Source organism: Pongo pygmaeus, chromosome 6 (assembly GCF_028885625.2).
Source record: "Pongo pygmaeus isolate AG05252 chromosome 6, NHGRI_mPonPyg2-v2.0_pri, whole genome shotgun sequence".
Taxonomy (NCBI): Eukaryota; Metazoa; Chordata; class Mammalia; order Primates; family Hominidae; genus Pongo; species Pongo pygmaeus.
In genome coordinates, this window is record NC_072379.2 from 28,129,713 (window position 1) to 28,142,658 (window position 12,946).

General features: G+C 42.8%; 1 pseudogene; it reads right to left on the minus strand.

Annotated features, from left to right (window-relative positions):
- LOC129041488 (septin-14-like) overlaps positions 1 to 11,577 on the minus strand; it is a 57,647-nt pseudogene extending 46,070 nt beyond the window's left edge.
- Between the last annotated feature and the right edge of the window lie 1,369 nt (positions 11,578 to 12,946).

The following is a 12,946-nucleotide window of genomic DNA, read 5'->3' on the forward strand; positions in this document are numbered from 1 at the left end:
CCTAGAAGAAAACCTAGGTGTTACCATTCAGGACACAGGCATGGGCAAGGACTTCATGTCTAAAACATCAAAAGCAATGGCAACAAAAGTCAAAATTGACAAATGGGATCTAATTAAACTAAAGAGCTCTGCACAGCAAAAGAAACTACCATCAGAGTGAACAGGCAACCTACAAAATGGGAGAAAATTTTTGCAACCTACTCTTCTGACAAAGGGCTAATATCCAGAATCTACAACGAACACAAACAAATTTAAAAGAAAAAAAAAAAAAAAACCCCATCAAAAAGTGGGCGAAGGACATGAACAGACACTTCTCAAAAGAAGACATTTATGCAGCCAAAAAACACATGAAAAAATGCTCACCATCACTGGCCATCAGAGAAATGCAAATCAAAACCACAATGAGATACCATCTCACACCAGTCAGAATGGCAATCATTAAAAAGTCAGGAAACAACAGGTGCTGGAGAGGATGTGGAGAAATAGGAACACTTTTACACTGTTGGTGGGACTGTAAACTAGTTCAACCCTTGTAGAAGTCAGTGTGGCGATTCCTCAGGGATCTAGAACTAGAAATACCATTTGACCCAGCCATCCCATTACTGGGTATATACCCAAAGGACTATAAATCATGCTGCTATAAAGACACATGCACATGTATGTTTATTGTGGCACTATTCACAATAGCAAAGACTTGGAACCAACCCAAATGTCCAACAATGATAGACTGGATTAAGAAAATGTGGCACATATACACCGTGGAAAACTATGTAGCCATAAAAAAGGATGAGTTCATGTCCTTTGTAGGGACATGGATGAAATTGGAAATCATCATTCTCAGTAAACTATCGCAAGGACAAAAAAACAAACACCGCATGTTCTCCCTCATAGATGGGAATTGAATAATGAGAACACATGGACACAGGAAGGGGAACATCACACTCTGGGGACTGTTGTGGGGTGGGGGGAGGGGGGAGGGATAGCTTTAGGAGACATACCTAATGCTAAATGATGAGTTAATGGGTGTAGCACACCAGCATGGCACATGTATACATATGTAACTAACCTGCACATTGTGCACATATACCCTAAAACTTAAAGTATAATAATAATAAAAGAAAAAAGAAAAGAAAGAAAAAGAAAAATTGCTCAACACCACCAATCATCAGAGAAATGCAAATTAAAACCACAATAAAGGCCGGGCACAGTGACTCATACCTGTAATCCTGGCACTTTGGGAGGCCAAGGTGAGTGGATCACCTGAGGTCAGGAATTCAAGACCAGCCTGACCAATATGGTTAAACCCCATCTCTACTAAAAATACAAAAATTAGCTGGGCATGATGGTAGGCGCCTGTACTCCTAGCTACTTGGCAAGCTGAGGCAGGAGAATCCCTTGAACCTAGGAGGTGGAGTTTGCAGTGAGCCAAGATCACACCACTGAACTCCATCCTGAGTGACAGAGTGAGATTCTGACTCAAACACACACACATAGACACACACACACACACACAATAAGATATCATCTTACATAGTCAGAATGGCTATTACAAACGCAACAGATGTTGGTGTGGATGCAGAGAATAATGAATGCTTATTCACTGCTGGTGGGACTATAAATTTGCACAGCCTCTATGAAACAATATAGAGATTTCCCAAAGCACTAAAAATAGAGCTACCATTTGACACAGTGATTATACTACTAGGCATCTACCTGAAAGAAAATATTATATAAAAAAGTCACTTTCACTCATATGTGTATTACATTCCTACTCATAATAGTAAAGTCATGGAATTAACCCTAAATGTCCATTAACAGTGGACTGGATTTTTTAAATGTGGTATATATACACCATGGAATATCACACAGCCATTAAATAAATGAAATCATGCTCTGTGCAGTAACATGGATGGAGCTGGGGGACATCATCCTAAGTGAAATAACTCAGAAACAGAAAATCAAATACCATATGTTCTCACTTATAAGCAGGAGCTAAATAATGAGTACACAAGGACATAAAGATGGAAACAGTAGATAGCGAGACTCCAAAAGGGAGAGTTTGGGAGGGGGCTGATGGTCAAAAAATTATCTGTTAATAGTGAGATGTGATCACACCACTGCACACCAGCCAGGGCGACAGAGTGAGACTGTATCTCAAAAAAAAGATCTGTTGGGTAAAATGTTTTACTATCTCAGGGATAGGTACACTAGACACCAAACCTCGCCATTATGCAATATATCTATTTGACAAATGTGCACATATACCCTCTGAATCTAAAATAAAAAAACAAAGGAAGTTTATAGTAGCAAACACCTACATCCTTTTTAAAAAGATCTTGCCCACAAGTGGCGGCTCACACCTGTAATCCCAGCACTTTGGGAGGCTGAGGCAGGTGGATTGCCTGAGGTCAGGAGTTTGAGACCAGGCTGGCTAACATGGTGAAATCTCATCTCTACTAAAAATACAAAAAAAAAAATTAGCAGGGTGTGGTGGTGCACACCTGTAGTTACAGCTACTCAGGAGGCTGAGGGAGGAGAATCGCTCAAACCTGGGAGGTGGAGGTTGCAGTGAGCCAAGATTGCACCACTGCACTCCAGCCTGGTGACAGAGGGAGACTTCATCTCAAAGAAAAAGATCTCAAATAAACAACCTAACTTTATACCTCAAAAAAAAAAAAAAACCTTAAACCAAAAATTAGAAGGAAAGAAATAACAAAGATTAGAGCACAAATAAATGAAATAGAGAATAAAATATTTTTTTAATCAGCCGGGCACAGTGGCTCACATCTGTAATCTCAGTGGATCTCTTGAAGTCAGGAGTTTGAGACCAGCCTGGCCAACATGGTGAAACCCTGTCTGTACTAAAAATAAAAAAATTAGCCATGCGTGGGGTCATGCTCCTGTAATCCCAGCTATTTGGGAGGCTGAGGCAGGAGAATCACTTGAACCCTGGAGATGGATATTGCAGTAAGCTGAGATCCTGCCACTGCACTCCAGCCTGGGCATAGAGTGAGACTCTGTCTCAAAAAAAAAAAAAAAAAAATTAATCAATGAAGCTAAGACTTGATATGGAAAAATAAATCAAAATCAAAGCCATTACCTAGACTAAGAACAAAAAGAGAGAATATGTTAGTAAAATAAGAAATGAAAGAGAAGACATTACAATTTCTTACAGAAATAAACAGAATTATGAGGGACTACTATGAACAATTATACAGTAACCAATTTGACAACTTAGAAGAAATGGTGAAATTACTAGAAATACATAACCTGCCAATATTGAATGGAGAATAGATAGCTAAAAGAGACTGTTAACAAATAGAGAATATAAAGAAGTAATTTTCTAAAACTCCAAAACATAGCCTAGTACCAGATTACTTCATGAGCAAATTCTACCAAACTTTAAAAGAAAATTTAATATAAAACATCCTCAAATTATCTGAAAAAATAGAAAAAGGAGGTAACACCTTCAGAGTCATTTTACGAGGCAAGCATCCCCCTGATATCCAAGCAAGAAAATATACTTCCAAGAAGAAAATTATAAGCCAATATCCTTGAGGAATATGGTGTATGAATTAAATCTAAATAAATCTGTTTACAAAGAATCAATTCTCAGCAGAAGTTTTTCAAAATAAAAAAATAAAATAATTCTCACACTGGATTCTGGATAAAAACTCATTTATAGCCTCTTTGTCAGATATTGTTACTGAAACTTATGTTAATTGAGGAGTTCGCTTGAGCAGTAGCTTCTTCATCTGTTGGGAGCTGATATATCTGGATGCCACTGCTAATCAATTCACTCATTATCTTACTCTTAAAAGTCTGTAAATAATTTTTGGAAATTGTGTCTGCTTTGGCAATCAGCGGTATAATGTTCACCTATTAAGAAAGATGACAAAATCTCAGCATCAAGGATTCATTGTTCATGCTATAGTTTTTACAGTAAAGCCTTCACAATCTCTGACAAATTGTGTAACTAGATAATCACTGGCTGTCATGCCTTTCTTAAAAATTATTTTCCAAAATTATCAATACTTTTGAGATTCATCTTTTATCTAAATTCAGGTTTACAAGTCTCAACATTGTTTCTCTTTTAAAAATCCCTTACACCCTACACATATGGAGTTAGTAAAACATAAATAGTAGGACAATGTAAATTATTTATTTTCAATTTTCTTATAAAGCTGAGTGATTAAAGACAAATTGAATGGTTTCATCAAAATTGTGGAAGAGATTTTGTCTTTCTACTTTTTCCATCAATTAATCTTAATTAATGTCCCATTTTCATATACTCTTGCCCCACCTAGATGTGTTTGCAGATAGATTTGATTTTGTTTTCCAAAGACCACCTAAAAAGAATTTTTTTTTTTTTGAGACAGAGTCTTGCTCTGTCACCCAGGCTGTAGTGCAATGGCATGATCTTGGCTCACTGCAACATCCACCTTCCAGGTTTAAGCGAGTCTCTGCCTCAGCCTCCTGAGTAGCTGAGATTACATAGGCATGCCACCACACCCGGTTGATTTTTGTATTTTTAGTAGAGATGGGGTTTCTCCTTGTTGGCCAGGCTGGTCTCGAACCCCTGACCTCAGGTGATCTGCCCACCTCAGCCTCCCAAAGTGCTGGGATTACGGGTGTGAGCCACCACACCCAGCCTGGTTACCATAGTCTAAAGGCTGTGTGTGTGTGTGTATGTGTGTATGTGTGTGTAAGAGCACCTTGCAAACAAATATATTCATTCTTTTGTAAAAAGACATAATTTCTACATTGGAAGTTGAATAGTTGCATATTTGAGGTTGAATTTTTACCCACAACGTTTTTTCCTAGTGCTTCAACATGATCACTCCTGTGTTTTGCATTTGCACTTAAATAAACTTTTTAGAAAATCACACTATACAAAATTATAAAATGTTTTATTACTGTTAAAATAGCTTATTAAATTATAGCTCCACAAAATCAGTATGTGTAATACAGTACAAATATATAAATATAAATTTTAGCCAGACTGCTTTTGTTTTAGATTGCTCAAAGCACATTTTTCAAAAAATCCATGGACAGGCTGGGCACAGTGGCTCATGCCTGTAATCCCAGCACTTTGGCAGCCCGAGGTGGGTGGATCACCTGAGGTCAGGAGTTTGAGACGAGCTTCGCCAACATGGTGAAGCCCTGTCTCTACTAAAAATGCAAAAATTGGCTGGGCATGGTAGTGGGCACCTGTAGTCCCAGCTACTTGGGAGGTTGAGGCAGGAGAATCACTTAAACCCGGGAGGCGGAGGTTGCAGTGAGCCAAGATCATGCCATTGCACTCCAGCCTGGGCAACAAGACCAAAACTCCGTCTAAAAAAAAAAAAAATTAGCCAGGTGTGTTGGCAGCACCTGTAGCCCCAGCTGCTCAGGTGGCTAAGGTGGGAGGATCACTTGAGCCCAGGAAGTCGAGGCTGCAGTGAGCCGTGATCTGACAAAAAACAAAAACAAAGAAACAAAAACCAAACAACAAAAGCTCCATAACCTGACCTCCTCGCTATGAAAAAGCTGGATAGGTCACCTCTTTTCTCCCACTGTCCATCATGAGGACTGCCACAGCACTCTGTAAGCTCCCTCATAAAGGCTTTGGACTGATCATCCTGGCATTTTAGTAGTTCGCCCTGTGGAATTCAAACCAGCCCCATCTCCGGACCATTTGGGGCACTCTTTTGTGGGAATTCCTCTGCGCCACTTTTGAAGCAGCTCCAGCCAGCCTTGAATTTGACATGACACAACATAGTGATGGTAAATCATTAACATAAAGAAATGGAAACTTTCGGCTAGGCGCGGTGGCTCAGGCCTGTAATCCCAACACTGGGAGGCTGAGGTGGGCGGATCACCTGAGGTCATGAGTTTGAGACCAGCCTAGCCAACAGGGTGAAACCCCATCTCTACTAAAAATACAAAAATTAGCCAAGCATGGTAGTAGGTGCCTGTAATCCTAGCTACATGGGAGACTGAGGGAGGAGAATCTCTTGAACTCAGGAGGTGGAGGTGGCAGTGAGCCAAGATTGTGCCACTGCACTTCAGCCTGGGCCACAGAGTCAGACTCTGTCTTGAAAAAAAAGAGAGAGAGAGAAAGAAAGAAATGGAAACTTTCTATGTCAATAATTCCTCAGGTGTTCAGATTTAAGGGGAAAGGCATTCATTGCAAGGAGAACTGACCAACTTGAAAAAGAAGACAAGCAGGGCATGGTGGCTCACACCTGCAATCCCAGCACTTTAGGAGGCTGAGACCAGCAGATTGCTTGAGCCCAGGAGTTCAAGACCCATCTGGACAATATGGCAATACCCCTCTCTCTATAAAAAATTAAAAATTAGCCAGGCATGCAGGTACACGCCTGTGGTCCCAGCTACTTGAGGCTGAGGTGGGAGAATTCCTTGAGCCTGGAAGATCAAGGCTGCCGTGAGCCTGGTTCATGTCACTGCACTCCTGCCTTGGCAACAGAGTGAGATCTTGTCTCAAAGAAAGAGAAAAGAAAAAGATAGTAGCCATATACTCTTGCCTATCCCTTTATATAATGGTTTTGTGAAAATTAGAGATTTTATATTCTGGAAAATGGCTTGATAATAACAAGTGAACATGAAATTAAGAGTGTGTATCCCAGCTGGGTGTGGTGGCTCACGCCTGTAATCCCAGCACTTTGGGAGGCTGAAGTGGGCAGGTCACCTGAGTTTAGGAGCTCGAGATCAGCATGAACAACATGGAGAAACCCCGTCTCTACTACAAATAAAAAATTAGCTGAGTGTGGGACATACATATATATAGTATATATATATACACATATATATAGTATATATATATACACACATATATAGTATATATATACACACACATATATAGTATATATATATATACATATATATAGTATATATATACTATATATGTATATATATACACATATATGTGTGTATATATATACTATATATGTATATCTATATACATATATATGTGTATATATATACACACATATATGTATGTATATCTATATACATACATATGTGTATATATATATACATATATATGTGTATATAGATATACATATATGTATGTATATATGTATATATATATGTATATAGATATACTATATATATAGTATATATATACTATATATAGTATATCTATATACACATATATGTATATATACACTATATATAGTATATCTATATACACATATATAGTGTATATATATACACATATATAGTATATATATATATACACATACATAGTATATATATATACACACATATATATATATAGTATATATAGGGCTCTGTACCACGCATGCTTTCAGGCATCCACTGGGGATCTTGCAACTTACCCCCAAGGGTGCTACTCTGTAGGCAAATGGCCATGATCTGGAAGGTAAGTCAAGATAGAAATCTATCAAACGTGAATTGTCTCCCACAACAACCAAAAAATTTGTATGCTGAAGCCCTAACCCCCAGTACCTCAGAATGTCATTTTAACGTAGATAAAGGCTTTAAAGAGGTGATAAAAGAGTGAGACTGAGCTGGGCACAGTGGCTCATGCCTGTAATACCAACACTTTGGGAGGCCGAGGTGGGTGGATCACCAGAGGTTAAGAGTTTGAGACCAACCTGGCGAACATGGTGGAATCTCATCTCTACTAAAACTACAAAAATTAGCCAGGTGTGGTGGTACATGCCTGTAATCCCACCTACTCAGGAGGCTGAGGCAGGAGAATCACTTGAACCTGAGAGGCAGAAGTGGCAGTGAGTCAAGATCATCCCACGGCACTCCAGCCTCAGCATAAAAAAAAAAACTGAGACAGTTATAGTGGAGCCCAATCCAAACTGACTGGTGCCCTTATAAGAAGATAAAATGTAGGGCTGGGTGCAGTGGCTCATGCCTGTAATCCCAGCACTTTGGAAGGCTCAGGCGGGCAGATCACCTGAGGTCAGGATTTCAAGACCAGCCTGGCCAACATGGTAAAACCCTGTCTCCACTAAAAACACAAAAAATTAGTCAGGCATGGTGGTGCATGCCTGTAATCCCAGCTATTCAGGAGGCTGACACAGGAAAACTGCTTGAACCCAGGAGGCAGAGGTTGCAGTGAGCTGAGATTTCAGCACTGCACTCCAGCCTGGGCAAAAAAAGTGAAACTCCGTCTTGAAAAAAAAAAAAGATAAAATGTGGACACCCAGGAGACACCAGGGAAAACACCATGTGAGAAAACAGAGATAAGGTTGTCATCTGCCAGACAAGGACAGAGATTTTCCAAGAAAGCACATCTTCTGATACCTTGATCTTGGACTTCTAGCCTCCAAGACTGTGGGAAAATATTTTTCATTGTTTAAACTACCCAGTGTATGGCATTTTGCTATCCCAGCCCTAACACACTAATGCAAATGCCTTAACAATTAACAGAAAAAAATAATTAGGATATATACATATATTACAAAATAACAGGTACAGTCATGCACATGCATAATGGCATTTCAATAAATGCTGGGCCACATATATGATGGTGGTCCCATAATATTATAATACTGTACCTTTGCTTTTTGTTGTTGTTATCATTTATTTATACATGTATTTATTTATTTAGAGACGGAGTCTTTCTCTGTCACCCAGGCTGGAGTGCAGTGGTGTGATCTTGGCTCACTGCAACCTCCGCCTCCCAGGTTCAAGCAATTCTCCTGCCTCAGCCTCCTGAGTAGCTCAGATTACAGACACACACCACCACGCCTGGCTAATTTTTGTATTTTTAGTAGAGGCGGGATTTCATCATGTTGGCCAGGGTGGTCTCAAACTCCTGACCTCGGGTGATCTGCCCACTTTGGCCTCCCAAAGTGCCAGGATTACAGGTGTGAGCTTCTACGCCTGGCTATTTATACATCTATTTATTTAATTTCTGGATTCAGGGGATATATGTGCAGGTTTGTTACTTAGATACATTGCATATTAGTGAGGTTTTGGCTTCTAGTGTGCTCATCACTCAACTAATGAGAATTGTACCCAATAGGTAATTTTTCAAATCTCAACCTCCTCCCACCCTTCCCCCTTACAAATGGCCCAGTGCCTATTATTTCTGTCTAATACTGTATCTTTTTTTGTTCAGATACAGAGATACAACTGGGTGCGGTGGTTCATGCTTTGGGAGGTCGAGGCAGGCAGACCACTTGAGGTCAGGAGTTCGAAACCAGCCAGGCCAACGTGGCAAAACTCTGTCTCTATTAAACATACAAAAATTAGCTGGGCCTGGTGGCACAGGCCTGTAGTCCCAGCTACTCAGGAGACTGAGGCGGGAGAATCACTTGAACCTAGGAGGCGGAGGTGGCAGTGAGCTGAGATCACGCCACTGCACTCCAGCCTGGGAGACAGTAAGACTCCATCTCAAAATAAAATAAAATAAAATAAAAATAGATAAACAGATACTTGCCATTGTGTTATAATTCTACAGTATTCCATACAGTACCATGCTGTCCAGGTTTGTAGCCTAGGAGCAATAAGCCATACCATAAAAGACTATAGTCTAGGTATAGTCTAGGTGTGTAGTGGGCTATATCATCTAGGTATGTGTAGGTACACTCTATGATGTTTGCATAATGATGAAATCACCTAAGGATAGGTAACTACACTTGCATGCATGTGCCTTCAAGATGTGTTATTATCTCAAAATTAATATTACATCGTGAAAGGTTGGGACCAGGAACAATGGCTCACGCCTGTAATCCCAACACTCTGGGAGGGCAAGATGGGTGGATCACTTGAGCCCAGAAGTTCGAGTTCATCCTGGGCAACATAGTGAAACTCCATCTCTATAAAAAATATAAAAAATAGCTGAGCTTGGTAGCAAGCTCCTGCAGTCCCAGTTACTTGGATGGCTGAGGTGGGAAGACTGCTTGAGCCCAGAGATTGAGGATGCAGTGAGCTATGATGGTGCCACTGCACGCCAGCCTGGGTGACAGAGCAAGACCCTGCCTCAAATATAAAAAAAGAAAAAAAAAAGAAAGCTTGGTGGATTTACCAAGCATGCTTTACTGTCAAGGTTCTTCATTATTAATAGATCAAGAGACTTCAGGGAATGTCCTGTAGGTGAAATGAAGTAAAGACACATGTGGACACGAGAATCATGGTACTCAAGGAACGCTTAATCTTCAGTTATTCTTGAAGATAGGCCTTAAATTGGGCATCTATGTGGTCAACTATTGGTTGGTAGCTAAAAAAATAATTTATACATTTAGCATAACAGTTTAATAAAATCTGAAGCCTGCTTTTTTTGACCACTTAACAGTTAACATGTATGCTAAGCAGTTTTCTATAGTGATAAAGAAAAACTTGATAACATGTCCATACAAAGATATTAATTCCAAATGAATAATAAGGCTCATGCTTTACTCTATGGTTATGCAAAATGTAAACATAGAGGAAAGCTGGGTGCATCCAACAGAGGACTAGTATCCAGAATATACAAAGAACGCAAGCAACTAAACAATAACAGCAACAAGAACAAATAATTGCATTAAAAAGTGGGCAAAGGACATGAATAGACATTTTTCAGAACACCAAAATACAAAGTAAAACCACAATGAGATACATCTTACCTCAATCAGAATGGCTATTGTTAAAAAGATAAAAAATAACAGGCCAGGTACAGTGTCTCATGTCTGTAACCCCAGCACTTTGGAAGGTGAATGTGGTAAGATCACTTGAGACCAGGAGTTTGACACCAGCCTGGGCAACACAGCAAGACCCCATCTATACAAACAATTTTAAAAATTAGCCAGGCATCATGGCATGTGCCTATAGTTCCAGTTACTCAAGAGGCTAAGGCAGAAGGATCAGTTGAGCCTGGGAGGTCGAAGCTGCAGTGAGCCGAGATTGTGCCACTGCACTCCAGCCTGGGTGACAGAGTGAAACACTATCTCAAAAAATAATAAAAATAAATAAATAACATAATTTGGCAAGGATACAGAGAAATGGGAACCCTTAGACACTGTTGGTGGGAATGTAAATTAGTACAACCTCTATGGAAAATTGGTACAAATAAAGTTAAATAAAGAAATAAGGAAGCCAGGCACAGTGGCTCATGCCTGTAATCCCAGCATTTTGGGAGGCCAAGGTGGGTGGATCACCTGGGGTCAGGAGTTCGAGACCAGCCTGGCCAACATGGTGAAACCCTGTCTCTACTAAAAATACAAAAATTAGCAGTCCCAGTAACACAAACCAATCGCTCTAGTTTCGCAAAGCATGTGTTTTTCATCTGTTGTGGGTATCCTATTATACTAATAAGCAACAATGTTTAAAAGTCATCCCAATGCCTAAAACACCGCCATATACGTAACATACTTGTCCTTTACTCCAATGAAGCTTAAACTAGACTCGAACTCAGACCATTTCCCCCTCCTGGCACGCTGAAATATAAGAGGGGGAATCCAAGAAATCAGATCTGTTAAGTGCCACTATCTTCTTCCAGAGTAGGGTCAAATTCGTGTTTGCCCACAAATGTCACCGTCCCAGTAAGTCTGCAAATTCTCACCAGCCCTGGAGTACAAAGAGGCCTGACCACGGAAACACCTGTCCTAGCATCAGGAAGACAGTGGGAAACGCAACCCTCCCTGGGTCCGGGTGGCCCCAAAGCCTCCGATGCAGCGATGGGGGGACAAGAGGCGGCCGCTTGTCTGGCGGGTGCGGCGCACAGGGTCCCACACCCCCGGCCCGCCTCCCGAGAACCAGGAAACCTATCAAGCCGGCCGGGACCCACCCTCTGCAGCCCCCTTGCGCTCCTGCCTAGCCCGCCCGACCGTTCCCTGTCTGCCCCAGCCTCCCGGCTGCACTCTGCCACCTCATCCCTCCCCGGCGGCCTCGCGCCCCCCCAACTCCTCCCCGCGACCTGGGCTCGGGTCGGCCCGGGCAGGAGCGCCCGGCCGCCGCCCCCCGCCCGGCCCCGACCCTGACCCCATCAGTCCCCTCGCGGCCCGTCCCCGACGCCTCCAGGCCCGAGCTCCCGCCGCGCGCTCCCCAGCCCCAGACACCGCCCTCATCCCCCTCAGCCGCTCCCGGCCCACTCTCCCACGGCGGCTACCTGGAGGCAAGCGCAGCGGAGCACTTCACTCAGGGTCCCAGGTCTCAGAGGGCCCGGTGCTCGGGGTCCCACTCCTTCTCCAGCTCCACCGCTGCCGCCTCCCTCCGCCTCCACCCTGCTACACCCGCCTCCACCTCAGCCGCCGCCGCCAGTCTGGGCCCGGGACAGCTGCAGCGGCAACAGCCACAGCCGCCGCCGCGACCCATTGGCTTGGTCGCCTGCTCCAGGCCCCGCCCCGACAGGCGTGCGGCCCAACTGTCCCGAAAGGAGTGAGGTGGGCGGGGCGAGGAAGGCGCGCGCCAATGCGGAGGGAGTGGGCGGAGCGCTCAACCGCCAGGGAGGTCCCATCTGCCCGCTGAGACTGCGGCTGCCAGGCCTGGGGCCCGGGAGGGGTGGGGCCCGGGGGAGGGAGGGGTGGGGCCCGGGGGAGGGAGGGGCGGGGCCGGGCTGGCCGGGGCGGGAGGGACTTAGGGGAGCGGTGCAAGGAACGCATTGCAAGGATGCCATTGTGGGTGACTGGGTGAGGCCTCGGCCCCTCCCTCTGGGGATGGCAATCAATTGCCATCCTTTTTCCCTTTTTTGTCGTTATCACTTGATATTTCTGACCCAATCCAAATCAACCCTGGCCAATGCTTGGAGCTTTAAACACACTCCTATGACCCCATCTTCCCACTACCAACTCCAGGCACTCTGTGTTCAACCTGTGCAAAACTTTTTTTTTTAATGTGCAAAACTATGTTTTAAATTAAAAAAAAACTGTTTTAAAAAAATGATTTGTGGGCCGGGCGCGGTGGCTCATGCCTGTAATCCCAACACTTTGGGAGGCCGAGGCAGGTGAATCACTTGAGGTCAGGAGTTTGAGACGAGCCTGGT